Source organism: Ambystoma mexicanum, chromosome 10, assembly GCF_040938575.1.
Source record: "Ambystoma mexicanum isolate Mex_15411 chromosome 10, UKY_AmexF1_1, whole genome shotgun sequence".
Lineage (NCBI taxonomy): Eukaryota > Metazoa > Chordata > Amphibia > Caudata > Ambystomatidae > Ambystoma > Ambystoma mexicanum.
In genome coordinates, this window is record NC_090932.1 from 1,075,766,095 (window position 1) to 1,075,791,449 (window position 25,355).

The following is a 25,355-nucleotide window of genomic DNA, read 5'->3' on the forward strand; positions in this document are numbered from 1 at the left end:
CACGCACAACATCACCAATTGACTGACGCATCACCCTAGGGGACTGAACCTACTAATAACACAGGCATATTCAGAGACAGGAGGTAACCAAGCATACAGTTTTGGCTGTTATGTGGTGAAAATGTTTTCTGAGTTCGTGGCCACAGACACACTTAGGCAGATGGGGGACATGGCGAGGGGGTACACAGAGACAGCGGAGAGAGACTGCAGAAGGGGTTAAATATTGAATCTGAATGTGAGGATAGATGGATGTATAGGCGCAAGGGAGGGGATGTGTGAATTGATCATTATGAGGATAGATGAATGGAAAAGGATACGGTGAGGGAAAGATGAATTAAAGATTGTGAAGATGGATGAAGGGATGAAAGTTTAATGACATATGTTAGTGTGGGTGTGACGAAATGACTACCCTTCAGGGATGACTAGTGGCTTAAAATGCCTTCTCTGCCCCACACTACTACATAGTCAGAAATAATCTCAATCATAAAGGTGACACAGCCGCAGCCCTAAAGGTATATCTGCTTCGCCTCATTTGGTAACATGGGCCGAGGAAAGACTATGGGCCTCATTCCAAGATTGGTGGTAGTCATGGCGCTATTTGCACAATGACTGCCACCAATAACGGGACCGAGTCCGGTTTGGTTCAATCGGGACTTAAAGGTCTAGTCCGACCCTGGCGGATTATTAACAGTTCTGGCCTCACACTAGCCAGAGCCCTCATACTGTCCAAACTGGACTATTGTAACACTTTCTTCCTAGGTTCCACGAATCACAACCTAAACAGACTACAGATACTTCAAAACAATGCCCTTAGATGCACCCTCAACCTCCCACGCAAGGCCCCCAACTCAGCTGCCAGGAAGGAAGTCCATTGGCTCCCCTTCCGAGAGAGAATTAAACTACGAAGATTGAAGAATATCATATGGTGACGCCTGTAGAGAGGAGCAAAAGGATCTGGAGCATTAGGCCACATGAGAGATCAAGGAGGCTGGCAAGAGACAGACCCAGGAGGGTGGGGTAAGGAAGATACAGGAGGATAGAGGGGAGATGCAGAGATTGGGGAGAGAAAGGCCCAGGTTGAGAGACAGAATTAGGTTATTGGGGAAGAAAGACACCAGTGATTGGGGATAAGAACATCCAGGTTGTTGGGGAGGGAAATACCCAGGTTGCTGAATAAAAAAAAGTTCCCATATTTTGGGGAGAGAGAGAGAGGTGCTTGTTGTTGGGGAAAGACAGACCCAGGCCCCAGAGACTGGGGAAGAGAAAAATCCAAGAGGTTGTGGACTGAGGGATGCAGTAGGCCAGTGAGAAAGAGAGATACCCAGCAAGTCAAGAAATAAAGGTGGCACTTAATATAGAGGTGCCTGAGGATAAGGAGGTAGACAGAGTTAAGCAACAGGTGGGAAAAGGAGTGGAGAAGGAGGTGATGAGGGAGGCTAAGACAGAGGGGAACAGTGGAGGCCCTGAAGAGGTGGTGAGAGCAGTCAGGAAGGAGCTGGCAAGAGAAGCTGAAGAGGAGTAGATGGAAAATGTCCCAAAGAAGGTGGTGAGAGGTCAAGAAGTAGGTTGTGAGAGCGACTAAGTAGGAGGGGATAAGTAGTGTCCTGCAGAAAGTGTTGAGGGAAATCAAACAGGTTAAGAGAAGAGATCTAAAGTAGCTGATGGAACAAAGAACTGGGGAGTGAGGGAGCCACATGCCTCATGCTTAGGAGGAATGTAAGTAAGGTGGGTGGAGGAAAGAGCGCATGGCAGAATGGCAAGGAGGTAAACCAGGAGATAGAACAGCTTAATAGAGGGATACACACTAGGCATGAGACCCTCGTGGTGCAATGGCAAGGACAGGTAGCTGGGGATGCAGAGCCTCAGACCCAAGACCCTGAGGAAGGGAGGCAGCAAGAGCTCCAGAAGAAACACCATAAACGTATTAGTGTGAACTCTTGTCCTGTGGCCAAGGCCCTGGTTTGAGATCAAATCCACTGTTTCATCAACTACAGAACAACCAACAGCCTTGGTAAGGAGCTGTTTATGGGGCAACAACTAATGCAGGGAATTGTTTCCCTCCCCAATCAAAAGCGCTGCACCAATCTTCCTGTTGTAGAATTCACTCTATCCCTATCTGTGACCCATATAACACCACTATCCACCCTCCTCCCCGTACAATAGATAATCCAAGAATCAGTCCAGTGGGTAGAAAGAATATATATTTATTAATGAACCAGAAAATTAATATTTGCACAAAACCACAAGTTACACCAACTTCTGCATGGCACAAATACTTTCCCCTCTTAACAATTCACTTTTTACACAAATTGAAATCACCAATTGGTTTAGAATCTCACAGATCACAGACTCTGTAATCTTTGGGTTCTTTTACTCCAAAGTTACATAGAGCCACGGGTCTATGGTCTACTTCAAATGCCTGGGCCACTCACAAACTACTCTTAATGTGGAAAATTAGACAGCTCCCTGGACTTGATAGAATAATTTAACTGCACAAAATACTTTGCATGAGGCTCACTTTTAATAACACATAGCACCTTGAAGCATGACCGTATGCTTGGCACTATACTTTTCATGGAGTTTAATTTAAATAATATGCAACACTTTTCTATTGGCAAAAACAGTTTCACACATGCAGGACTCTGTACTTTTAATCTCTTCTACAATGAGTCACTTTCCCACTCTCAGTAGATAGTATGCTTTTCAGTCAGGGACTTGACTTTATTTAATTTTGGCAAGACACTTTTCTTCCCCAGCACCACAAAAACCCAGATATTCAGTTTACATTCAAACACCTCTGCTTTAAGGCAGGTATGGGGAATAGGGAGCAGTTGGAAATTTAGTTTTTGTGCACCCTCCCTTTAGGGACATTTTGGGGTTGGTAAAGAAATAGGAGTACCTAATTACTTTAACAGACTATATTTATATCCACAATGGAAGCAATGTTGATTTAAGAGTTCAACTAAATCACCCCATGTTAGTTGGTTGTAGGTGAATTAATTAAATTATCATTTGGTAACGATACTAATGATCTACTTAGTCTGCCCTTCCAATCAGTAAGGCCAACATATTAAATTAAACAGATATCCATGAGACTTGGTTTGGTAGGACAGGTTTAGTGAGTGGTATCAACAGAAAGGTCTTATAAGCTTTCCAATCGTACCAGAACCATTATTGTGTAATTTATAGTTCCCAAGATATTGAACAAAATATGATCTCCCATATAAACCTTTGGCAATTTCTAGGCATAAATGCACATTTTACTTCAATTGCACATTACATTTCTTTTCTTCAGACTTAACATGTGGTCTGGGCCATCTGCTTCTTTGTTTATTGTGCCCACAATTAATACATTACAATTCTTTCTCCCAGGGCTAATGCCCATTTGGGTCCTTATCTTTCATAGCAGAGAGGCAATCTCCTGTCATCACGTGGTGGTCTTCTGTTGCATATCATCTGTCAGTCAGCCCAGAGAGGGATGACAAATTTACTTGAATTTTGAGGAATTATTCAAAGTTCACCTCCATTAACTGGGCCTTTTGTTTTAACAGGGCCATCTGTTCACCTCATAAAACCTTCGGACGACACAAGCCAGACACCTTTTCCTGGCTCTTTGAGCTTCAAAGACATTCCCTGATTCTGATAAGTTAGGGGGGTTGGTGTGCAGTGCCTGGCCTTCGACTCTCCTGGGTAAAGATCTTATGTGGCTAAGTCCCGCTTTCAGCGCAATACCTCGGAACAGCAAGATACACGATCCCCTTACATTCTGCATTTTTATACAATAAAATTATAAGTCACAGTAAATACAAAGTATCTCAATTTCTTTTCATGCTGCTTTTGTCAGTATTTTTCCCTCAGTTAAAAAGTCACCCCCTTCATTAAAGTGGTCCCATTCAATGTTTGTATTTCTCTTTTTCTGAAAATAGCATTTTGCTGTTTGGCAGTTGTGAGTAAAATACTGCCTTTTATTTGTCAGTCAACAGTGTGCCCTTGAATTTTCTTCTGCAGTGTAGTTTCATATTTTATATGTTCCTTGTTCCAAGATGCCGAATGCACACATTTCCATGGTCTATTTTAGCAAATGAACCAACGTTTTCAGGGTTTTGCAGTTGAAATGCCAGTACACAGTGTGCTTTCCAATTACAAGAAAGTATTCCTGCACTTTTAGGCTCAACATGGCCAGGGCAGTTCATCGGTCTTGGGGCCATATTTACCCCACACTTCAGTGTAGACTTGACGAACCTGGAGGAGGAGAAGGAGGGGGAGGCCTCCCGACCAAATCCTTAATGCACAAGAACATTGTCAAGTGGGCTCTGAAGGTCAGACACTTGCTGTTGAACAAGCATGATTGTAACAGACATTTTCCTGCAATTCATTTAGCTTAATTTGGAAACTGAGAACTTTCCCCCACATTTTACATTGGGCCTCATTACACGGTAGGCGGTAAGGGTTTACCGGTACCGGTATTTTACCGCTACTGGTAAACCCTTACCGCCTAACTACAAGGTCCCTTTTTGCAGGGGTTAAAAACCAACCCGCACAGGGACCAGGGAGCTAATTACGGTACCGCAATTTGCGGTGCCGTAATTAGCACCTTCCCCATTCCCATTATGCCCTGTGGGGCAAAAATGGGAATGGGGAAGGGCAATGGGGGAAGGGGGAATTACCGCCCCACCAACCTTGGAATAGGGCGGTAATTCCCCTTTCCACCAAGGCGGTGCCGGTATTTTACCGGCATGGACCAAGGTGCTAATAGCACCTTGGTCCACCGCCATCCGTGTAATGAGGCCCATTGTTTATTATAGTTCCCGGAAAGGACCAGGCCATGGCCCAAACAAGAAGTGTAAAAATCTTTGCTTTGGACTTTTCTTGAACCATGATGAGAGACTCTGTTTTATAATTTGAGCACAACTATCCTGACCATGATTGAGCTATTAATATATGTACACTTTTGGATACAAAAATAATTGCTTTGGTTTGGCATTATATCCCTAAAAAACCTTTGTAAGAAACATATTCTGCATCTGCATTTGGCGCATGCTTTAACCTTATGTGCTTTGCCATATCAGCAACCAGTTTGAGCTAGAGATAACTATCCACAGCGAGAAGACGAACTGTTCAGGGACCCCGCAATCGTGCAAATGGGTTGGAGACGGAAGGCCATCACTAGACCTGCAATACTCTGTCATGGTCCACTGGCTTTCCATTGTGGCGACTCGCCTGTAGCCGCCACAGGCGAGTCGGGTCCCGTACAAGTTTAAGATTCGAGGTAGCGTTGTTAGCATTCCTGGTAGCACACGAGCTACTCTGCAAACGCTGAAGTCGATCCCACAGTGAAGACTGGATAACTTGTGTTAGTCTCATAGTGGAGATCTTGGAACCAGGAGGGTGACTTGGAGTACCTATCTACTAAAATAAACTTGACTTGAGAAGTTTGATGCTGTTCGGTTGGACGTTGTCATTAGCGCTACTTATAATCACTTGCAGAGGTGGCCCTATTTCAGATCGCCTTACCCCCTACTCAGTATCACATGGTGGTGAAAACTGATGTAAAAAGTTTTTCTCCCCTGAAGAAAGTTCTAGCATTAAGAAGCAACGAAGAACTGAAACATGTTGGGATATGTTTGTTGTTAATCGACATTTTGTTTAAATGCATAGTGGATTGCAATTGTCATGTGTCTGTGAATTTTATATGTTGTGAATTGTGGTATAATTTATCCCATCAGATTGGTGTTATACCTACCATGTGGGTCAAAATCTTGGGTTATATAGTGTGTTTTAAAACAAGTTGTTTTAACAATGTTTTATGAATTTGAATATGATAATTAAAATGATCTAATCTATGAAATTTTGTTGCACACCAAGTCCATTTTGTCAGGACTAATGGGTATGGGTCATTACTAACCATCTTCGTTTAGACAGATGAGCAACTTATCAGACTAAAGGTTGTGTACCTTTTCTCCTTTTGTGTAAAAATACGTATGGTTAGCCTCGGACCGTGGAGTTAGGTTGCCAGAGGGGTGTTACTTACCTTATGTATAATGAGCCGTTCTTTGTCCTGCAGTTGATGTGAGTCAGACCTTTTCCTGGATCTTGCAAAAGTGGTTGTGAATAGATAATGATTAGACCATAGTAGAGAAGTGACGAAGATGCTAGAAGGCACCATGGAAATGACCATAGCTTCACACTTGTTCAGGAAGAATACTGTTGATTAGTTTTCTTGGAAATCCAACACCCGATGTTAAGGGATCCAACAATAAGGAGTTTGTTGGAAGGCGTTTGCAAGTTTGCCAAAACTCTGACCATTTTCTGACGAAAAGGGAGGTATTGTCTGGCACGGACAGAAGGGGATATAAATGATGACAAGAGTAAGGCATGTTTTGGGATCAAGTAAACATTTGCACACCAGGCTCTCAAAGGAAGAGGCTGTAGTCTTAGGAATCATAATAGCAGAGACAATAGCGGTGAAATAAGGGTGACATCTCCTCATACTCCAGCCCTATTCATTCTGTTTTTGACATGAGTTTGGTGTTCTGCTTCACAGTGTGAAAACCAGAGTAGATTAGTACAGCTGTAATTATGTATGAATAGATTGAATAAATGCATGGATTAATGGACATAAGTATGTAGGAATGAATAGATGAGAAGCAGGATTGGCATACTGATGGAAATGTGAGGATGCTTGTATGAGTGTGTTTGGGAACAACAGTTTGAAGCAACAGCAAAGCTACGTCATCTGACCCCGTTGTTCATTTTCCTGTAGGCAGGAAGCTTTGAGCATGTACGACCCAGCATGAATGGGCACAAGACTAATGACCCAGGCTCTAACTTAACAAAAGCCCAGAAAGTGACAGGATGGGTGAAGGTCTTTCAAATGCAGCCTGCCATCCCGGTTTCCAAAGTATGAATGTGTGGGGAGAATGACACGTGCAATTCAGCTGCTTGTTTTACCAGCAGCCCTACCCTTGTATGCAGTTGATAATGTCATATACCAAACACACAAAGGTGGAGGAAGCTTTTGGTGCCCAGTGAGGGGTAAGCTTGGAGGCTCCACAGAGCGCAGCAGTATTTTAAATGTTCGAGATCCGTGGTTGTTGGTGAATATTTTTAGTGGTAGGGTATTAGTCACCACCCAGAGGCATTGAGGCCCCAATGAACCTTGCATGAAGTAAGTCTTTTCTCTGAAGCCAAAGTGAATAAGCAGCATATTTATTTTAGAAAATAAATAGCTCCATGCTATGTGTAAAGCAATCACGTGGGAATGACATTGTAATGACATGCAGATCTCTCAAAGTGTCCCATAACAGATGTGAGTAAACAATCAATTCCTGCTTCTCGAGCTGCATGTTGTGACTATTTTCATTAAAGCACTACAAGTCCCAGCATGCAAAGTAAAAACCATTACTGAATACATTCATCCATTTGTCCTGGAGCAATTTGGGCACGTACTGCATTTTAGCAAATCAGTGTTTTATTTACTCATGCATGAATGTACAGCACAACTTTCACAGGGTCCCTTTTAGTTACGCCACCATCAACTACCTCCCTTCTTAAAACCTCCACATAATAACCCTTTGTCGGCCCTTTTAGATACAGAAAATACACTCAAGGACATACTAGGTACATGACAAATACAAACCCCAGAGGCAGGAAAGGACAAAACAGAGAGGTTCTGCCGAAACAAGTGTGGGGCATCTCACTCCTTGGCAACAAGGCAGAAAGAATACTGAAATTGGGGAACAGAGTGAAGGAGTGGCACATGTGTGAGAGGAAACAGCACAAAGCCCAGAAGAGAATTTATTGTTATTATTATTATTATTATTATTATTATTATTATTATTATTGTTATACCCCATCTTATCTCCACTCTCTATCCCTCCTCACACTCCTCTATTAACGGTGGAACCAAGTGGGAAGTCCCCTTAGCTGGTTTTGCATCCTCTGGTTGCTTCAATAATGTCTATCACACTGGCACCATTCTCGTTCAGGGCCCAAAACCCAACCGCCTTCTCTTTGACTGCATCTTGACTTCTCTCATTAACTTCCTTCTTTCGACTGCATCTCCCCCTTCTACTCTCTCACCCCTGCTCTGAATGGTGTACCACGCCCCTGGGCCCCACCTCAGAAAACCTTCAAAGGCACTGATCACCTCCACCTAGTGATCCTTAACGCCTGCTCGGCCAACAAACACTCGCCTGCCATCTGTCTCCTTCTTGAAGACATTGACCTCGACATTCTCGCTCTTACCGAGACTTGGTTCAATGCCAGCTCGGTCACTGCCCTTGACTCCCACCTCCCTGATGGCTTCAAGATCTCCAAGCCTCGACTCCACTGCACTGGTGGTGGGGGTTGCCTTAATCTTCCCTGAGCGGGTTCCTGCTTCCATCTTACCTATCCAGACCTATTCCTCTTTTGAAAGCATGGTTTGCAAGTTGGTCACCTCGCCCACTTCCACCCTGACCATTGCTACCATATACCGACCCCCAGGTGCCGCCTCCCTATTCCTCTCAGAATGGGCTGACTTCTGCTCATCTTTACTTTCTTCCACTTCTAACCTTCTCGTCCTGGGCAATTTCAACATTCAACTGGACTCACCTGGCCCTGCAACCAATCTATTCACTGACCTCTGCTCCTCGCATTTCCTCTCCATTCTCCCTTCAGGGCCAACCCTCACAGCTGAACACACTTTGGGTGCCCTCACTGACTGTGGCTGCCTTCGCTTCCACCTTCACTCCCCCAGCCCCCACCTCTGACCGTGCCTCTGACTCTGCCCTCAGCAACCTCCATCTTTCCATCACCAACACTCTTGACATTCTTGCCCCAGTCATGAGGATACGTCTGAAACCTGCCTCTAAGCATAACACCTGGTACAACACCAAACTTGCAGCCCTGAAACGAAAGTGCACGGTCCCAGAACAGAAGTGGCTAACCTCAGACTCATCCTCTGACAAACTGGCCTGCCGCCTGTTCCAAAGGCAATACAGACTCGCCATCTGTGCAAAGAAAGAGCCCACATTCAGGCACGGGTCTCTGACGCATCCAATAACTCGGCTGAACTTTTCCAAATCTGCAGGGAACTAGCCAACCCCTCTGCAATGCTTTGGCCTCACACTTTACCAGCAAAACTCAGGACATTCTGACCTCCCTTTCTACACTCCATCCCATCCCATACCACACCCCTCCTCCAGGGCCCTCCCCCCATCTTCCTCCTTTTCCTCCTTCTCGCTTTTCACACCGGAGCAAGTTACCAAAGGTGTCCGCTCCATGAAGGTCTCTTCTAAACAGGTCTCCCCTTGCTCATCCAGGACCATTAAGGATAACCTTGTCTCTCACTCTTTTATCACTAGATCTTTCCCCTCCTCCTTAGGCACTCCCTTGTGCACCCACTCCTGAAAAAAATCTTCCTCCGACCCTGCCTGACCTGCCAGCCTTCACCCCCTTTCTGGGGAAGCTTCTCGAGAAGTTGGCCTTGCCCCAACTTAACTCTCACACTGAACTTGTTGGTGGCCTCCATGACTATCAATCTGGATTCCAAGCATCCAGAGGCACAGAAACTGCTCTTCTGAACACCTGTGAAGAACTGCTTGCATCTCTGGACTCCAACCCCCGAGCTGTCCTTATCCTTCTTGACCTCTCCTCTGAATTTGACACAGTCAACCATTCCATCCTCATACAAAGGCTCCACGATACACTTGGTATCTCGGAACGGGCACTGGATTGGCTGTCCTCTTTCTTCACTAACCGCTCCTCCCAAGTCACCCTGGGCTCTGTCTCCTCTCCTACTTCCATATTCAACTGTGGTGTCCCCCATGGCTCTATTCTCTCCCCATGGCTCTTTAACATCTACCTTACTCTCCTTGCATGCCTCAACTCCTCTTTCTCATCCAACTTCCAGTGTTACGCAGATGACACACAGCTCTTCTTCAGATTCCCTGCTGACCCTCTTGCACAATCCATCATCCCTGACTGTCTATCTGCCATCCAGTCCTAGTGCACCTCCAATGATCTCTGCCTCAACGCCTGTAAAACTGAGATCCTTTGCATTGGGACCTCTGCTCCCTCTTTCTTCCCCCCACTCTGACCTTCCTCTTTGGGCTCTCCCCCTGCTCCTTCAACTGAAGCCAGAAACCTCGGAGTCATCTTCAACTCTTTTCTCTACTTCCTCCCTCACACTCAGGACATTGCTAAGAAGTCCAATTATCAGCTCTTCCTTCTCAAAGGAATTCTACCTTTTCTCACGTTCCCTCAGATGCTCAAAGTGACTCAAGCCCTAGTTCTCTCTAGACTTGACTACTGTAATAGCCTCCTCCTGAATCTTCCTGCCTCCACTCTACGAATCCTTCAGCTTATCCAGAATAGGGCAGCAAGACTTATCCTTGGCCTTAAGCCCAGGGCCTGCATCTCTCTTGCACTACAAAGTCTTCACTGGCTCCTGATTGCTGCACGGATTAAATTCAAATCCCTCTGCATAATCCGCAAGGCTGTCTGGGCCCAGAGACCACACTATCTTCAACTTTATCTCACTAAATACTCTCCCTCTAGACCACTTCGCTCCTCTGGCACCAAATCTTTGTGTGTAAAGTGTTTTGCCAAAAAGAGGGCAGGCGGTCACTCACTTTCCTCTGCTGGCTCCCTCCTTTGCAATAGCTTCCCCCTGCGCTTTGAGCAGGATATTCTCAAATTCTGGAAGCTCCTTAAGACATTCCTCTTTTCCTCCTCCTTTCCACCTTCTCTCCTCTGCTAATCCCACAGTTGCTGGATCGGTGTACTTGGCCCTTATGCATCTTCAGGGCCTTGACCTCCCACACCAATTATTTCCATCTCCTGTCTATCCACAGCACTTTCCATATGCACACCCTGTGCTCTGGAGACTGGCACTTACTCCTCCCACGGGCCAGGCCGTGTAGCACTCAACATTCCTGGCACTTCGTCCATAGCTCACCCATGAGATCGGACTTCTCAACACTTACCCCCTCTTCACTCTTCCTTTCTGCACTTGCACGTTCTGAATACTCACATGGCATAGAAGGTTCATCCACCTTCCTCTACCCCTCTGCTCTTGATATTGTGTTGTATTGTATTTCCCTTCCACCCTGCCCTGTGTGCTTTTTGAAACAGTATTTTCTTATTGTATAAGTGCCTACTATGCAAACAATAAATAAAACAAATAATTTATTGAGCGCAGACCTAGCTTCGAGAAGCACCAGAGTGCTTTACAGAGATGTACACCAATACAGGTACAGATACATAACGGAGTACTTTAAAGAGGTATACAACATTACAGATGCATAATGGAGCTCCTTTCAGTGGTTACAACAGAACAGATATACATCGGGGGTAGAATACAGATGGGGACAGAGGAGGGGTACAGCTGTACAGGTGGCAGGCAGGGGCATATCTAGCGAGTCATGTGGTGCAAGGAGTAATGTGATCGCTTAGGTGTTTAGGTGTTGAGGAGGAGAGACTCTTTTCTGAATTGTAGGAGCGTGGTGGCGAGTCTGATGCAGACGGGGAGGAGATTCCTTAGTCTTGGGGCACAGGCAGAGAAGGGAAACATGATGTGGGGGTTGACCAAAGCAAATGTATATTAGGTTTTACCCACAAAACTCCTGTAACCGGTGAAGAGACACTACTTCAAGAAAAAATGTTTCTGGTTGAGGCAGGAACTTCACCATGACAAGCCCCACACTCAGCGGGATATACCACACATATCCTCTAACAACCCTGTAATAAAATGTGATGCTGTGGGAGGCGTCAATATTCCCTGCAGACATGATGGCAGGAGCCCAGAGATTTCAAGAAGGAAAATGTGTCTGAAGCATGACAAGAAAGTTTGAGTCATTGTAGCACCCACATCAAAGAGCAAACTGCCAATTTCAAAGTGACTTAAAAATCTCTGGTCACAAGCGAGCCCAGGGAGACAGATGGCTGTGGGGGATGAAGCGGCCCTCCCATCAGTTGAAATAGACAGTTAATATTAAAAGACTATTTTGTTTTATGCATTTTGCGCAGCCATCAGACTAAGGATTTATTTCCAGTTTATGTCATCTTTCATGTAATTTCCAGGCGGTTTTAAGGATATAAATTGCATTTACCTGGGATTTTAAGAACTGTAATGGCCAGTTAGATTAGGTTTCTGGCTGATCTGAACATGTGACAATTATGAGATTTGATGAAAAGGTGGGAATTGAAATTAGGAATATGCTTGATGATTTACATATTCATAACTGTTGTACATTTTCTGAAAATGACAAAAATGTGCCACATCGTACGGATTTGGTGAACAGCTTATCTAATAACCCATGATTAACGAAAACGAAATATGTGTTTCATATGGCAGTGGCTAGTAATGATGTGTTATTTATATAGCGCTTTAATCCAAAGCGCTTTACAGAGCACATATTTATGCACAATATCACCCAACCGAAATTGGAACTCATTTATCGACCTTGAAAGGATGAAAGGCTGAGTTGGCCTTGCTGGGATCTGAACTTGCGACCTGCTGATCACGCTCAGATCACAGCAGCGAGCGCTCAACCCTCTGAGCTATCTTACCGGCAATTATACAATAGTACAATTATGAAGTTATGATATATAACTATTTTTCGCCAAAAAGTGGTAAGGAGAACACACGGAGGATGACAAATGGAAAAGACAGATGATGCTCTCCTCCACTGAACCAATCCCAACTGAGGGCGGAGAGAGGGATGGTAACTGTCCAATCCTAGTGGCAGGGATAATTACAGGGTACTCGCCCCTAGATTGTGAAGTTAGTAATGTAATCTCTGCTATATAAGGGGGACTGTACTAGGACTCAGAACACACAAAAACCAGGGAGACAGAAGAAGGAAGACGGAGAGAAGGCTGCTGAACCTTACCATTCTAGAGAGTGCAGTGACCAGATCCCTTGCCCTATCTGTCCAGAGTGTCCCGGGGTCCAGCTAGCTTTCCTGAATCCTAAACCAAGTAATACAAGTAGCATATAACCCCAGCCCTAAATTGCATAAGCCCTTGATTTTTGTAGCAGTGCATCCAATATCCCCATTGAAAACCCCAAATTGCCAGTGTAATTCAGTCATCTCCCCATAGAAGAATCTCTTGTTTGCCTGTGTATGTTAGCATATCTCCTTTGAAAAACCTCTCAGTTTTCTGTGTAAATCTTTAGTGTTTTTTTCAAGTAAATCAATTAATTCCCTCATTGAAATTCACGGTTCAAGATTTTTGCAATTTGAAATCAACCATCTTGTTCCTTGTGTTTTTATTTAATTGTCATAGTCAGTAAACTGTTTCCTCAAAAGAATTATTCTCCTTGTAACTAAAAACTGAATTTGTCTGTGTATTGTGTCATTACCATACAAATTCTTATTTGCATCTGTCTTATTAAACCCAAACCGTTGTTCCCATTGTAAGTAATCCCTTTTGCCTGGGAGTCTACTTGTTACGAGCCTCTCTCCTCGTCACTGAAAACTGATTTTCCTATTGTAAGCTAAACCCCTTCCCTGAGCTGCCTGTCATTGTAAGCCTTAGTATAAATGAATTTCCATTTGTCACTGTATTCTCCCTTTGCATTTGCTTTCTCCCAAGAACTGAATTTCCTACTTCATGTCTATTTTGCCCTGGTGTGCTGATTAGTATTCTTTAAAACTTTGCCTATCTCCTAAGTGAAAGCAATACATATTCCGTCCCCTAGCACTTGTGAGTAATAATCAAAATCCCATTCTGCCATTTTGCTCCAAAAATGGGTTTTCTCTTTATTTGCTGGCTTCCCATCTTGTGGTGGTGGGCTTCACCCCAAATCCGATTTTCCCCCTATATTCCTACTCCTTGCCACTGCCTTCATTGAAAGGAATCAAGTTTAATTGATGTTTGGGGGGAGTGTTGCAGGGGAGACTGCTTAATGGTTGGTGCTATTACTTTGTGTGGAATTGTTATTTTCCTGTTTTGCCCTTAAAACAAAAGGGAGTGTAACAGTCTATTTCAACCTGATTGTATTTTTTGGTTTGTAATTATAACAAAAGCGAGTGTAACAGCCCATTTCCACTTGGTTGCTCTAGATAGGAATTTGCATTTGTGTAGCCACCATTTTGGTGGCTGTTGTATTTTTTTTTAACAACTTTATTTATATTTGCACACAGGTTATGCACATACATTAGCAACTTTCTTTAATTATATAGACATACTACATATGCATTTCAATAGCCTTCTGTGTTCAGGTTTCTGGTTCACTGAGGTCAGCCAGGTATTGCTTGTATCGCGACCATATGTTTCTGGGTCTACTTTGTGGTGTGACCAAGTCAATATACAGTTCTTCGGTGCCATTAATCCACACCATATCTCTGTTCCAGTCCTCTATTGTAGGGGGTTGTACGTTCTTCCATCTCATCAATATGACCCTTTTAGCTATGAGCAGACTCAGATTCAATAATTTCTGCCACGTCGGATTCAGTTTCCCTTCTGCCCCCAACATGCAAATCCGTGGTGTCCATGTCACCGGCTGGTCTGCCACCTTGTCTAGAGCCCTGCATACCTCTGACCAATAATGTCTCAATTTGGTGCAATCCCACAGCATATGAAATATGTTAGCATTTCCAGCATTACAACTTGGGCAGGCACCATTCGATGTGGGATATATCTGCTTAAGTCTTAATGGGGTGTAATGTATCCTGTGTACTATTTTATAGTGTATCAATTTAAACCTTGAGTTGCATGATATCCTTTTAGTCAGTGTGCAAATCCGGGACCACTCTTGATCGTCTATCTGTTGCCCCAAATCTTGTTCCCATCTCTCTTTAGCTGTGTGGGTTACCGCAGGGCGTGTTTGTATTATAGTTTTGTATAGCGTAGAGGCTGTGACCTTTTGGGTACATCCTGTAAATATATAGCCTAATGCCATATTTATTTCTGGTTCTTCTGGGAATGTTGGGTGGATTCGTTGTGCCATGGTTGCAACCTCATGGTATTGCTGTTTATGCGTGTGTGTGTTCCCCAGTGTATCCTTAAAATCCTCCCAAGTTATAAAGTGTTGGTCCATGAATAACTGGCCCCACTGTGTGATACCTTTAGCGCTCCAGTGTCTTGCTATTTCACTATCAACACTGAGTGGTGTGTGTGGATCTCCCCATATTGGCATACTTGGATGATATAGTTTACTGGCACCATATGTGTCAGTAATTCTGGACCATGCCGTGGTTGTGACTTTGGAGGGATTGGTTGTATTGTACTGCTTCGGGGTGGGTCTGGACATCCTTTGCAGCGCCCCTATCGCCTCTCTCTCTTGTGGGGACAGGGAAACGTCAGTGGGGTTAAGAAAGGATGTGGCCCATCTTGCCGCTTATTGTGCCTGTGCCGCCAAGTAATAAAGTTCCATGTCCGGTGCCATCAGTCCACCCCTTGGATATGTGTCCATCAGGACTCTCCAGCTTAGTCTGGGGTGTCCGCCCCAAGCAAAATGTGCGCAGGCACTATTGATTTTGGTGAACACAGCGCGGCCGGGCCACACCGGAACCGTACTGAAGAGGTAAAAAAGTTTCGGTAGTATCACCATTTTGATTAAGGCTAACCGTCCTGCCATTGATATTGGGAGTACATTCCATCATTTCATTTTAGCGCACAAGGTGTCCGCTAGTGTCGTGTAATTCAATGCTCGGGATAGTTGGGCCGTTCTGGCTATGTGGGCCCCTAGATACACTATGTGTATCGGACTCCATATAAGTCCGTGAAGGTTCTGGGGTTGTGGTGTGGCGTCTGTGAGCGGGAATATTTCTGATTTGTGGGTGTTGAGGCGTAGTCCCGAGTATTCGCCAAACTTTCCTACCTCTGCCAGGACCTTGCCGAGCGTGCTGTCTGGGTTTTTTAGGTATAAAAGAATGTCATCCGCGTATAGCGTTATAATTTGCAGTTTGCCTTCAAGCCATATCCCAAACGAGCTGTAACGGGATCTGAGAATATCCGCCAGTGGTTCTATAACTAAGGCGAAAAGCAAGGGGGAAAGCGGGCAGCCTTGTCTGGTACCTCCCAACAGCTCCAGTATGCCCGTGAGGGCTCCATTCACTCTTATCCTCGCATGCGGTCGAGTATATAGCACCTTAATCCACTTTATAAATTGTGGGCCAAACCCATAGTTACGCAACACTCCGAATAGAAAGGGCCACGAGACTGTGTCGAACGCTTTTCTCATGTCTAGGGACACCGCTATACCTTGAGTGGTAGCAGGTATGGAGGTCATTATCTGATGGCATCGTCTAATATTTGTGGCTGTGGACCTATCCATTATAAACCCGGCCTGGTCTTCATGTACCATATTTGGCATATATGGTGTGAGTCTTGTTGCAAGTATTTTTGCCAGGATCTTGGTATCAGTGTTTGTTAATGATAGTGTGCGATATGATCCACATTCTGTAGTTGGTTTACCGGGCTTAAGTAGAAGCGTGATTATTGCTTCTTTGGTGGTTTCGGGGAGTTCTCCTATTTCCAGAGCTTCCTTCCAGATGGCGTGTAGTCTGGGTGTAAGGATTTGACTAAAATCCTTATAGAACTCTGCTCGTAGCCCATCTGCGCCCGGGGCTTTTCCATTGGGAAGAGCTTTAATTGCTTCATATATTTCGGCCTCAGTAATGGGTGCCTCTAGTGATTCCCTGGTCGATTCTGATATAAGCGTTGTTGGTATCTTGGAGAGGTATTGTTCTATCTCGATGTCTGTGACCGTGCCCTGGGGGGAGTATAATTCTTTATAGAATTTATAGAACGTGCCTTTCACTTCATTCTGGTCTGTGGACACCGTACCATCTTCTATTTGTATACGGGGTATACTAGTGGGTCCCCTCTCTCCACGTACTGTTCTGGCTAGTAATTTCCGGGGACGCTCCCCCTCCCCGTATCTACGTGCTGCTATAGGCCTATCAAAATATCTTATCTCTTGGTCTGCCGCCTCTCGATACTGCTCCAGTTTAGTCTTAATTTCCGTACCCAACTGGGGGGTCGGGGCCGTGGTATATTGGGTTTGTAGTGATGCTAGTTTCGTCTCAAGTCTCTGTAGTCTGGCTCTGATATCTTTGAGGATTCCCCCTTCGATGGATATTGATTGGCCCCTTATACAAACTTTAAACGCTTGCCAAAGCATGGCCTGGGTTGAGACCGAATGTTTGTTGATCTCGAAGTAGTCTTGCGGATATTGCGCCATTGAGTTTTTGTATACTACGTCCCTCAGGGCTGCTGGTTTAAACCTCCATGGTGGTCTTGCAGTGACCCTGTCCGGGATTTGCAATGTTAGTTGTATCGGGGAGTGGTCGGAGTAAGTTCTGGGGTGTATGTGAGATTTCGTTACCCAGGCCATGCTATCCGTGTCTATTAACCACAAGTCAATCCTGGAATGCCTATCGTGGACTGTGGAGTAGTATGTTTATTCTCTGCCATTAGGGTTTAATGTTCTCCAAACATCTTTTAATTGCAGATCTGTCATTTGTGTGTTTATTGTCTGTGCTGCCTTGGTTAGTGTTCTGGTTTTTGTGGACGTACGATCTAACTGCACGTCCAGAATTGTGTTGAAATCCCCACCACATAATACCCGAGCTGTAGGATATCTCGCTAATTTTTCAAACACCGTGGAGTAGAATTCGGGTTGGTCAATATTTGGGCCTTATATGTTTAGAAAAACTATTTCTTTGTCGTATAGCACACCATGTACTATCACATATCTCCCTTCGGGGTTGCGTTCAGTCCCATTACATACAAACGGAAGTGTTTTGTGTACTAGTATCGCCGCCCCCCTTGCCCTGGTGGAGTAGGTCGTGAAGTATTGATGAGTGCCCCAGTTCGCAATCAATTGGTCACCTTGTCGAGGGCCTATATGTGTCTCCTGGAGGAAGATTATCTTAGCTTTTTGTCTATTGAGGTAAGCCATGATCTTCCTTGTCTTAATCTTAGATCCCAACCCCCTGACATTCCAGCTCAGAGCATTGATAATTTCGGTGTTAGGTTTATTCATTAACTATGTAGTATTTGCCATGTTGTGTGTCTCGATGTGTCTGTATTTTGGCCTGAAAGTTCTGTGCCTGGTACCTGTGTGCTTTTTGTGTTTACAACCTTGCTTTTTTAAACAATAATCAAACTCTCCCAGTCCTTTCCCTCCCCCCTCCCTCACAGTTCCCCAAACTTCAACCGTGCCTTGATTTCCTCCCATCATCCCACCCCACATCTTCTCTATCACCTGCTACGGGGGGGCTGCGGCGTCTCCTGTGCCCAAGCCATCCATTATTATAAGTGTTGTCTCCAGTTCTGGCTTGTTACTCTCCTTTATTTTGGTATCTTCGAATCAGCCTTTGTGTTATGTTTCTTTGCATTGTTTCTCGACAACTGTAGTATGTGGCTCCCAACTTGGAGCTGTCTCTTTGCTGGTCCTATTTTCTTCTTGATCATAATGTCTGCGAAGCTGACTCAGATTTCTCCTATTGGTTTTACTTCCATTTCAGGATTGTCCTTTATTCAGCGGTATGTGCGTCTCTATGAAGGTCGCGGCTTCTTCAGGGAATGTAAAAAAGTACGCCTTATTTTGATGTTGGATCTTGAGTCTGGCAGGATAAAGCATTGCATATTGTATCTGCCGATCACGTAACATCTTTTTGATTCCTCTGAAAAGCTTTGTCTCCTGCTGGACTGCTATGGTGAAGTCTGGGTAGATGCGTATTGTGCTAGTTTCCCATTTAAGCTCTTGTTTCTCTCTTGCAGTTTTTAGGATCAGGTCTCTGTCTCTGTAGTTAAGTATACGAGCTATAATGGGTCTGGGGTATGCTCCTGTTTTCGGTTTCGGATTCAATGTTCTGTGAACCCTTTCCACCATGAATACAGGCGACCATCCTGGTTCTCCTAGCAGCGTTCACAGAAGATTTTCCACCGCTTTCTCCATCGTTCCTTTAATTGCCTCTTCCGGTACCCCTATTATACGGATATTGTTTCTCCTTGATCTCGCCTCTAAATCTTCACACTTAGATTTAACTGTCCCCAGTTCAATAGCCATCGTGGATACCGTGTTCTGCAGTGTTTCCATCTTATCATCTACTCCTGATATTCTGGTTTCTGCCTCTGTCATGCGAGTCGTCGTTTTGTCAAGCTGCGTTTTGATGCTTGCTACACTTGCCGTGATTCCGTCCAGTTTGTCTGTTAGCGTCGCAAATCCCTGTTGCATAGCTTGGAACACCGCTTGTGGGTCCATCATGGAAGCGATAGGGGTCTGTTCATCCTGTGTTAGCATTGCTTTCTCTTCCTCGGGCTCGGAGCCTTTAGGCATTGTGGTTGTGTATTTCTCAATTGTGCCTTTGTTCCTTTTCGGGCCAAAGCTTTTGGGCATTGTCCTTGGTCTGAAAATTATGCCGGTGTCTTCAGTTGGAGCCCAGGGTATGTCTCCTCTGTATACCTTGTTGTTATGTTCACGTAGTATGGGTTTGGTTGGTGTCCCGATATCCCTTGCGTAGTTCTCTGCCCCGATCCGGGTATTACCGGCCGACCGGGGGATTTGTTCGAGCACAGTTCAGTGTGGGTGCCCTTGCCCCACCCCCCACAGTGGGCTGCAGTGGCTTCACTCCGTGTTGTCTATGTTGTCCCTGGCTTTCCTGTCGGGTCGCCGTGGGGTGGGTTTGTTTAATACTGTGTCACCCCTGTGGTAGGGCCGGCAATGTTATTTGTGTCTCTTATTTAATCACTCTTTAGAGGGTGCGACCTCCAGGCGGCCTTACTCCGGTTTTCAGTCTCTTAAGGCAAGCACCGGCAAATCGACAGTCGTCCGCCCGCCTTTCCCACTCGTCAGCTGAACCGCGGCCCCACCCGCAACCCTGCGGCGGTCGCGGTGATACGCGGCAATGGCCGTGCGGCCTACCTTTTTATTGTGGGCTGGCTCTCGGATACTCTCTTCTTGCGTAGGGAAGTCGCTTCGTTGTGGGCGGCAGGGGGGTCGGTGGGGTGCTCGATGAGCAGCAGAGTAACCTCTACACTTCCCGCCGCGCTAAGAGTTCTACGTGCATCGGTCGCCGCCTTCGCTCCAGCAGCTCCCGCGCCGGGCTCCTCCTCTCAATCTTGGGCGAGTGCGCCGCGCCGTGTCCCGTTCGGCTACAGAGTCCCGATTCTGCAAACCGCTGTTCCTTTTTTCCAGAGATTTCGTGTGGGTGGTCTTGGTTCACTGAAGCATATTTTCCTTAAAATTCGTGCCGAACTGGAGTGTATAAATGTTGTAAGCAGGCTTTGAGGCCCAGGATATCGCCAGAGCTTACACGGACGCCGCCATTTTGTTCTGTGCGCAACAGCGCCCCCCCGGCTGTAGTATTTTGATTATCCTCATTTACATTGAATAATACATTAATAAAATAACTTATTAATACACAACGGCCTGGTTCCTAGTCCATTGTGACATGGGTTGTTTGTGGAGTTTGGGTGCGAGACGAGTTGGAGGCCTACTCAAAAGAATCTGCAGCATATTAAAAATAAAAAGCATTTTATTGTGCGCCACATTCATTGTAGGGGGAGGAGTTCACTGGCTGGAGTGTGCTCTGTAATAAACCATGACAGGATAATGTGTAGAACTGGACACCCCACTAACAGCCATGGGAATGCCTAAATGAAGAAGACAGCTCTGAGGAAAGGTAATCAGGAACTGCTTCCCAAGGGTGTAATAACTTCAGTGGTGAACTGTCTGGAGGGACAGGGATTTTGTGCCATCGTTTTCTTGGTCGTGAAGACAGTGTCAGCTGAAAAATTCAAGATGCATACCCCTCTATGCAGTATTCCCTTGATCTAAGGAGGAGACGGTCTCGCATTAAGAGATATTTTCGTTGCCTACCTCACATCCCCCTGTGGAGGGTGGGCTTCAGATATCTTTAATTTGCCACTAGAAATCTAGATTTCCAGTTTATCATCTTCCCCTCTGGTCTCTGTTCTTCTAGCAACACAAAGAAGTGATGACCTGAAGGTTTAGAATCAATCTTCACCTGCCAAGCCATGAAAGGAAGAGGAAAGACCATATGAAAATCAGGCTTGGACCCACCCCAAAAGGGGCAGTCCAACTGGAACTGTTTGGTCACATCCCTTCTTCATGAGACCACAAGCAACCCCAGATATTTTTTGGCCACATGGGGCATCATCAGGGAGGTGTAGCTGGGGTCTCTAGGCCCAGCAGGCACCAGATCCTTCATGGAGGTGCTGACTCCTTTCAAAGGGAGAGCACACAAGGAATGAATAGCAGTGTAAACTTAACTTGATGATTTATTGGTGCAGCGTACATCAACTACAGCTGTAGAAGATGATGTATCAAAGACATGTGCATTAGGTCATATCTGAAACGTCCCCAATCTATTTCTCCTTAGCCATTTTCTGCATTCCACGGGGTGTTTCTCAGTCCTGCTGAACTGAAGAGTCCTACTCCAGAAGAAACTCTCCCATCTGTGTATGAAGCATGAAACACCAGCATGCCCATAGATGAGACTACAGGGTCAGATGGCCTTCAGTGTTTTCGTTACAAGAGGTGCCAGACTCCACTTTGCCCCTTTCCTTTACACCTTCACAAATGATGGAGCCCGAACACCACACATTTTCGAAGCCCTATTACCAGTCATTCCAGTGGTGATCTCAGGGATGTCATTTCACCAAAAGGCCAGGGGTAGCGGAAGTGTCATCCCATGACCCTTGACCTATGATGACATCACAGGAAGTGATGTCATTTGACCCAACCCCGAAGTGACATTGCGGGAAGTGAAGGTACATGACCTTTCACCCCTTGATAAAGCAGGAAGGGGCATCATATAGCACTGTTCCTATGTACACACCAAAAAATATGGTTACGATATCACTATAATGTGATACACATTTTATACAAGAATGGATCACCATATGTATCAATAATATCAGTGTGTATAGGCCCAAATTACCAAACTACTGTGAATGAAAGAAGACTTCTGAGGACAAATGTATAAAGCACTTCCACTTAAGCGCTTTATATTGAACAAATATACATACAATATCACCCAATCAGTGTTGGTACTCATGTATCAACCTCAGAAAGATGAAAGGGTGAGTTGAAGTGTTTAAGAACAGACTAAATCAGGGCCTCACCCCTGAAGTGTGCCTGAAATAAACCTTTAATGAGTCTAGCAATTATTGTATAGAATTCCAGAAAAGCTAATTATTTGTATTCCTATTCATTCCTATTTAGGGTCACTACTCTAAGGGTTACACTAGTGAAACCCCTTGTTTTTTTAAGAGGCCTGAACTAGAAATCCAGCCACTCCAGAAAAAAGAACCACATGGCACTTGCCAGCCCAGGATCTAACATTTAAAAACAACTTTTTTTTTAGGGGTAGCAGTGAAGACCACAGGGGTAGTAAGGTAGACCTCAGGGGTCGCAGTTGTGACCTCTGGCAACCCTCAAATGATGTCCCTGGGTGATCCGCCTCCTCAAATGCTGGCTACAACAGGGGAACCTCGAAAACAGGTTGTCCCCTCCTTTTGCCGGAGCCCACTATCATTATTTAATGTAATTGTTTTTTTATAACACTCCTAATACCGTACCTAAGTTCAGTTTCTAAGTGCAGATCCGGGATTCAAACCTCTGTTGCTCTCCGTGGTCTTGATTCCAAGACCAGCGCTTTGGCCTTGTAGTATCACAAGCTTGCTGGCTTTGGCATCTCTGTGGGAATGTGTTTCAGTCTAAGACAATGGCCACTTAAGGAATCCAGAATGCTATCGAACTGGCAGGAACTAGAGGCCATATTCTTGGCATTAGAATCACTTTCCCAAAGAATTCAGTTAATGGTGCCAGATTTGAAGGGACAGTACATCGACCATAGCTGAACAGATAGGGGGCACAAAGTCCTGATGTCTGGAGTGATTATCATTTGTTTTAGGCCTCTGAGAAGAAAATAACTCTGAAGTAGGATTTGCTGAGAAATGTCGTCTTCAGTATTCAGTATTCTTGCAGACCATCAACAAATTATGCTGCAAGCACTGGAGTTTCCTTTCCTCTTGGTGTGACAGAAATGATATCCTTCCACTTGAATGTGAAATGACCAGCATCTCCAAATTCCTGCAGGCAGGTTTCCTGTTGGGTCCGGCACAGAACTCCTTCAGCGCATAAAGGGCAACCATAGAGGCGACCCTTGGGGTTGAGGCCCATTGACGAGCCCACACTCATGAGATTTCTCAAATGTTTTATCATTGCTTGGCCCAGCACCTACTCCCTATTCCTGCAGTGGGATCTACCCCATGTCTTTCAAATACTTTATTGTTTCCCCTTCAAACCTTTAGCTGTGTCATACATCAAATTCCTGACAATTAAAATGGTCGTTTTGGTGTCTTTCAACTCAGGTTGTAGGATTGGTGAACTTACAGTCTTGCTCTACATTTCATGTGATGAAGTCTGAGGCTGTGTAATGGGGCTGGGGAGACCCTCAGGGCCAGGCATCACCACCCACTCCATGATTCAGGCCTGGAGGAGGTAAATGGAAGATGGACCGGGCTCCCTACTCCATCACCAGATTCAGGGGGAAACCTAACACTAGGACTTCTAACAAGCTGCTGTCCAGCAGCCTCAAAACACCTCAGACTTTCCAAGTCCACAAATCGCTATGTAATCCGCATCCTATGTGGACAGGAGAGGGGAGTAACAAAGGTCCCACTATCTAACTGGGAAACTAGTAAGGGGTTGAAATCAGACGGATGCCAAAAGGCGAGAGCAATTATAATTGGTGAAACGCATTTACGATGAATTACTAAGGTTTTCTATTTGAATTGAATTGACTATTTATGGCAATACACTTAATGTGGACATAGTGAAATTACGAACAACAAAATCCTCAGAGGAAGAGCTTAGGCTCGAAACACGTGTCAGGCTGATTTTGGATGGACTAATAAACAGTTTGTGCTACTTTGCACACAAACATAGAGTGTTTGGCGCAGTGTGATTGTATATTTCATTACCTCTTAGTAAGGGGAGCAGTATAGTTCACTATGGAAAATCTGGCATCAAATTCATGATACATGAGCAGCCCCCACAGGGCCACACTAGTAATGATCAGGAGGTCATTTCTCTCATTCTGAAAGATATGATGTTTGTTATGCAAGACCAACCTTAAAAAAATACCAGCTCACATGTTACTGGAGGACTTTCTTTAGCAAGGAGGAAAATGTTTTTGAACAACAAGGTGGCATCCAGACTGCATAAGCCCACGGGACCTCTGTGGCAGGTTCCCACGAGCCAAACAATGTGAAATCAGTTCAGTGTGCTTCGTTGCACATTTGCGCACAAACATGATTCACGCGAGCTCACGGAAGGCTGCTCAGCGAGACAACATGAACGCTTACCCAGGACAGGAAGACAAAAATGTGAGCTTCAGCAGAGTGGCCCGATCTGCAGATACCAAACTAGTGAAACAAATATGGCAGCACGCACGCATTGAAACCTCAGGCCACTGGCCCATTCGAATCAAGGATTATCCTCAGTTGAGGGTTTCGTAGCCAGGCAGCTAGTCACTGAATCACAGGAATTGCATGACATGAAACCCACATGAGTGTAATCGTGCCGTCAAGATGGCAGCAGGCTGACATGCTGTATTAGAAAAAGGGCCATGGATTGTGGAAAGAAGTCGGAGTAAGGAAATTGAGGCTCAGAAAGCGGGGTATTAAATGGCAGTGCAGCAATGAGTTTAATGGGGTAGATAAAACGGTTGAGAAGGAGGTGGCAGAGAATGTGGGGAAGAATAAGAGGGGTGGAGCACAGGCTGCACACCTGTCTCTATGTGATTTTTGAGGAAAGAGAGCAGGCTCAGTGTATTGGAAATTCCGTATGCATTCAAGATCTTCCTTAAAATGATGACAAATTAAATATTGAGAGACCAGCAAAATTTGCACCCAGGGAAGGGCGATCAGCAAAGCAGGTGGCTTGAAAAGTGGACAGCAATTTCTTTAGATGCTTTGCCACATTGGGCCCTGGCCCCTCACCATCCCCCCATACCCACTCCTATCCATCCCCCTTGGCATACGTCAACGCCCAACTACCCCCAACCCCACTTACCTGCTTGGGCGCCCGTCTCCTGTCTCTGCTGCTCCTCCCTTACTCAGTCCCTTTTCTATTTTCTATGATGGCAGCCATCTTGTTTTTTCAATGGGAGATTGGGCTAGCACAAAATGCGCAGAGCCTGTGTCCCTAGGAGAAAAAACCTTCCAATAAAACTATTTGCACCCAGGACAGAGCCCAAGGGTGCAAACAGCTATCCCCCCATTGTCGCAGGACGTATCGGACCAGCAATGGCTCTGATCACTCACCAAGGCCTGAGCAAAGCTCTGTCGCATGCTGTTACCGACCTGGTATGCCCCGACAT

General features: G+C 45.2%; 1 protein-coding gene across 2 annotated transcripts in view; it reads left to right on the plus strand.

The window, feature by feature from the left end:
- ARHGAP25 (Rho GTPase activating protein 25) overlaps window positions 1–25,355 on the plus strand; it is a 624,418-nt gene that overhangs the window by 498,236 nt on the left and 100,827 nt on the right. The window lies entirely within an intron of this gene.